This window comes from Helianthus annuus, chromosome 12 (assembly GCF_002127325.2).
Source record: "Helianthus annuus cultivar XRQ/B chromosome 12, HanXRQr2.0-SUNRISE, whole genome shotgun sequence".
In the NCBI taxonomy this organism is placed as follows: Eukaryota; Viridiplantae; Streptophyta; class Magnoliopsida; order Asterales; family Asteraceae; genus Helianthus; species Helianthus annuus.
Genome location: NC_035444.2, coordinates 8,041,150 through 8,047,044, shown reverse-complemented (window position 1 = coordinate 8,047,044; position 5,895 = coordinate 8,041,150).

Sequence of the window (5,895 nt, the reverse complement as noted above, 5' to 3'; positions counted from 1 at the left end):
ACTCATGAAGGTGAAAGGGGGTGTTCCTGTTGTGCTAGCTTCTGGAAAAAGATTAATAAAACCGAATACACATTCTTCCTAGAATCAAACGTATGTCTTTTTTGTCACCTCGTTTGTTTTGTTATATCACCTTAGATAAAGAAGAAACTTCTATGTTTTATTTTTTGCAATTATGTAACCACTTTTAGCAAATTGTCCTTTTGATAAATCAAAGATGCAATTTGTTATTTTTTAATATATGTTATTTTTTAAATATATGTATTTAAAAAATAACAAATTGTTGAATAAAAGTGTTATATTTTTATATAGATTATTGTTAACCATTTTATAGAAAAAAAAAATTGATAAACAGAAGTCAATTAAGTTCAATCAAACATTATATTCAAAACATCAATTAATGCTAATTGACTATTATAATAATAATAATTATTATTATTATTATTATTATTATTATTATTATTATTATTATTATTATTATTATTCTACCATGTTGCAACTTGTTTAATTAAATTGAGGTGTTGTAGGCCTCATCCACCAAAGAATTTGATTGTACTTCAAAAGATTGGTCTCAACTTTTGAAAACACATATTAAACCCTAACTTTATGATTTAATAACTTATAAACTTGACCAACAATTAAAGTAGCCTAAAATAAGGTTATCCTTTTGCAAAACTATCCAAAAGAGCAGGTTGATTCTTTTGAGACTTTTGCACTTGCATGCTTGTGTGTAAAGCATGAGAAAATCAATTTCAAATTAGAGACCATAATTCCACATGTTACTTAGTGGAGAAACTCAAATGTAGCTTTCCTTAACCACCATAAATATATAACTATATCATAATATTTGTTTTCATCTTTATATTTTCATCTGTGGGTAGTATTTGTAGGAACCGTTCACGTAATTAAATAAAATAAAACAGTTTTATTAAATAATTACAATACAGAAATAAAGAAAGCTGAAAAATAGTACAACTACAACTGAAATAAATAAATTACAAGAACAGAAGACGATGCGGAAATAAAACTGGCTGAGGGTTGTGTTTAACACAGGGCCCTTAAAACAAATTTCGAGTCTCCCAAGAAAACTCGTTTTGTTTCCCAGGGTACAACAGCCAGAGCAGTGTGTACTGCCGGAGCTGGCTCGAGGACCCAAAGAATACCTTGAAGCAACTAGCAGAAAGATCAGAAGTATGTAGAGAGAAAGTTGCATAAGTTTGCAGATGTGGCTGGTGTACTTCTACAATGAGAATGATATTGTATTTATGCAGCATCTGAGTCGAAACAGCCAAAATGAATTAAAGGAGAGAATTAAATTGCATCAAACGTCTACAATGCACTTTAATTTGTCATTTAATTCTCAGTCAAAACCGTTGACTCGTCTGTTTCGAATGCTGAAATGAAGTTGCGAGGGTGCGAAGTGCAAAGTACGCCATCAAAGCGCCACATTGCGCCCATCGCCCATGCCACGCGCGCGTGTGTGCAAGTTAGGGTGCTCCGCACCGCGAGTACACTTAGTGTGTGCTTCCATGAAACAAAAAGAATGGAGTGTTTCCACTTAAATACCCTTTAAGTTTGATCTCTCCTCCTGTGTGGAACAAGATGCCACTTTCCCAATTTTTCAGCATTCAATGTTTCAAACACCAAACTTTGAGCATCGATATTCATTCATCTTAGCTCCGTTTTGGACGTGGTTTAGTTCATTGCGAAGCTCTTCCAACATAGAAGATAAATCCACAAATAAATATATGAAATCTCCTTCGTTTCTTATATTTATTTTATGCACCTATATTATGTACGAATGTGTGTGTACGTGTGCTTGTGGGCATGATTAATACATAACCATTTGTAAGTAAAAAACCGTGAAAACCGTAACAAGTAATTGTATTTGGTATTTGAGTAATTAGATGTACTTTGGAGTGAAAGTGAGTACTTAGACGATTACCTAACCATCTTATATATAATATTTAAATTAGCAGATATAGGTATTTTTGTGGTTATCACAATTCTCTGCTTAAATTGGTTTTGTACTAATTGTTTCCCTTTCTCTATGTGTGTATATGATTTTGTATATATCTATACGAAGAACGTGATACGATCTTAAGCTTAGAGCTGCTCCATTGGGTACATGGTATGTATTTGGTGTCCGGTTTTGGATGACGACACAAGAGCATCAGGTTTCTCGTCCAAAATTCCAAACGCAAGCAACAGGTCGCTGATGAGGCCCTCTAAACACAAACATTATATATTATCGAAATAGTATTTTAGAAAAAAAAATGCTAGAAAGATGGCGTAGCATTGGAGGGGAAATTAGTGTGATATATATGGACGGTAGGGTCGACCCATGGCATGTGCAGTATGGGCGACCGTACAAGGCCCAACGGGGCCAAAAAATTTATTTCCTCGTTTTATATATACAATATTTTAATTACTATATCCAATAGTTAGTCATAAAAGTAGTATAGAATTGTGGGTAACACCCTCTTTATGCGACAGGTGAGGTAGTTTCTGAGTTCAAAACTTGACAACTTCACCTTTTTTTCTCACTTTTCCACTGGCGGGGCTTAGTATAAAGTGTAAAATTTCGTATTTTTTCGTCCGAAAATTTTAAAATTATATAGGATTGTCCCCCCAATTATTTTGCCTAAATATTTATACAATATATAAATTGGGTCCCATGACTTTCCGCCCTCTCGGAACTTTTGGTCAAGTTCCGCCACTACTTTTCCTCCCTCTTATAGGGCCTCATTTTATAAAACTTTATACATATATCTATATTACTTTGGACTTTTAGGTTTTAAGTAATCCCGTCAGCACAAGGTTCGAATCAGTTAGACTTCAAGCCGAGCCCAAGCTGGTAAGTTTTATTTATATATATAAGTTTCTATTTTAAGGATCTGTATTACTCATCGCATGCATCCGAAATCTCGGTGACAACCCTGTATGGTGAAAATTTAATATTGTAGCTAATGTAACACGCTTGAATGCGTTTGAAAGTAGATGCATCAGAGATGTTCGTAGACGTAAAATTCTAGTTTTCAAGAAAAAGAAACTATATGAGGTGGAAGCTTAGCATGTCTCACCCAATCGTTTACTAAAAACAACCAACAATTAAGTATATATAAGAGCTAGTGCGTTCCCTCGTCATATAGTAGTCTCATTCTTGGTATCATTTTACCTTTATATTTACATATTTTGATACAAAATAAGACGTTTATTATTAAGTGAAAATGAGGTTGATGCCGACTAAACAACTAAACTGGCCAAATAGTGTTACGTACACCATAGGGCAATCTCTATTAGCAAGGTGGAGAGTGTAGACAAGGACTATTATCACAACTTGTTATTACAAATTTGATGGTCATTTTCGTAACATATGTCAACCGATTCGTTATCAAGAAATCAATAGATGATAGTTGATGGGATTAAATTTAATTTAGCCCTCATGTTCAACATAAAGTAGTAGTTCAACATTGAGTTTACCGCGTTAAATTTTTGTAAGTAGAACAAGGTATGGTATGTTTTCGCTTACAAACCGAAGAACAAACTTTATTGGTTTTGTGAGTTACGAGTCGTGAACTATTTGAGCAGTCCTACATACATGTGAAACTATTTACTCATCTACTCATTTACATCTTTCAGGTTCCATTTGAAAAATTGCTTCTTTCAAGTTTCATTTCTTATCATTAACAACATAAAACTATACATTATTAATTATATGTCTCACATACAAAAATCGTTATTAATCATGAAGGTAGCGAAAATGATTTGTTTTGCTAACTCTACATTAGAACAATTATTTTTATTTTCGTTTAGAGACCTTCTGGAGATTCACGAGCATGTTGGTTTAAAAGGTCTTCAAAAGAAAGCTTTAAAAGGTATCTTCAGGATCGGTTGTTGGATCATTTGGAGGGCTAGAAACGGAGTCAAGTTTAATAACAAGAGTATAAAGATCGAAGACATATTAGGTGAGGTTAAGTCGGTCAGGTATTTATGGTTCAAATGTAGATCTAAAAACAAAACCATATCATGGGAAGAATGATGTTAGTTTGTAGGTTTTGTGTTTGTGACCTCCTCGATTTGAGGTTGGTGTTGCTTTTTTATGAAGTTTACTTTACAAAAAAATATATATAGATGGAGTTTTCAACAATATTTCTATTACAATTGTTTAAAAGAAAATTGTTAAAAAGGACTTGTGTACCAGACAATTGTGAACAAGTATAGACTATATAAACCTCATTTTCCTTAAATGTATCTTTCCACCAAAAAGTAAAGCCACTTTTATTTTCTTTTGTAGCTTTCACATTGTAAAAAGGGGAAGGTTGGTTTAAAGGTTACTTGCTTTTGAGTTCATGAAGAACCTTAGTTAGCAAACCTTTCTTTCAAAAAGTGGGGGTGGTGGGGTGTGTGTGTGTGTGTGTGGGGGGGGGGGGGGTTGTTTGAATCATTTTGTGTTGATCCTTTGCTTCAAAGTTTGACCTTAATAACATGCTCCAAAGGGGTATATTTGAATCATGCATGGTTCTTCCATTATCATTGCATGGTGGGGTATATTCCAGAAAATAACCCTAAATTTGCTTGAAGAATCAAAGAAAAATAGACCTCAAAATTCAAACACTATTTTATCAAAGGTTAACTAAAAGTTGAAACTTTACAGGTATTTTTCGTTTACAATGGAATTGTTGTTGTCCACTTGTTCGTAAATATTTAAAGTCAAACTTGCTAGTCATTGACTTTTTGTTCAAACTTTCAACACAAATTTACATCCCATTATTTTCACGCGGGGTTTACTACTTGTCACTTTCCTTACAGTTGCGTTATACACTTGTTGCACATTAAATTTAGCTTTTGAATTGTTCCTCCATTGACTAGGAAATTTACAACGATGTTTCCTTGTGTGTTCGATCGATACAAAACCGTTATTAAACTGAAAATTAAGAATCTATAATACAGTTGTATGAGATGCTTTTATAATCTAGTAAGAGAAAGAAAACAAATAAATAAGAGTTTTATGCGGTTATCACAGTCTTATAGTTAATATTGGTTCTATATTAAACGCTCAATATATACATATATAGAGAAAGTGTACTGTACAATCTAGGTTAACGAACGCTGGGGAAATATGGATTAGGATCAAATACAAAGGCTCCTAATTGTAAGAAGGTTTTTGGGTGGTGGTGGTGGTGGGGTGGGGTGGGGGTAGGGGTGGGGTGGGTGTTTAGGTTTTGGGTGGTGATGTGGTGGGTTTAATTTTAGGTTATTAGATACTTGTCACTCTATAAATCCTTCTTACACTTTTTACAATTAGGAGCCTTTGTAGAATAACTTGACCCGGAGAAATATAACATGCGTGATTAGTTTTATAACATGCGTGATTAGGGTTTTTACCCCATGCGTGATTTCTGATTTTGTATATGCGTGATTATGGGTTTCAACATGCGTGATTATGGTTTTCAACATGCGTGATTAGGGTTTTTGAGTTTTATAACATGCGTAAATTCCCAGCATACACATCGTACATTAAGAAACATTATACGTTAACCAACCCCTACATATACATGTAATATATTAAACTAATTTGACTTTATATTTTGAATATCTTTTGAAGTTACTTAAGATGAGTGATAAAGTATCAAAATAATATAATTATAATACATGCATCTTTAAAAGAAAAAGGACCCAATATACATTATTGTGGTAACCATCTGTCCCTAAATTATTTTTGTACTTTATTGTTCCCTTGGTGTATTTTTGACATTTATACATAGAAGGCAGTGGTATAATAGTGGTATAATTGTCATTTTAAAAGTCAATGGAACAACTCAAACACCATAAAGTACAACATGGCAGATGCCGGACACATTTATTGCCAAAAGCTGGGAATGAATATCTCTCTGA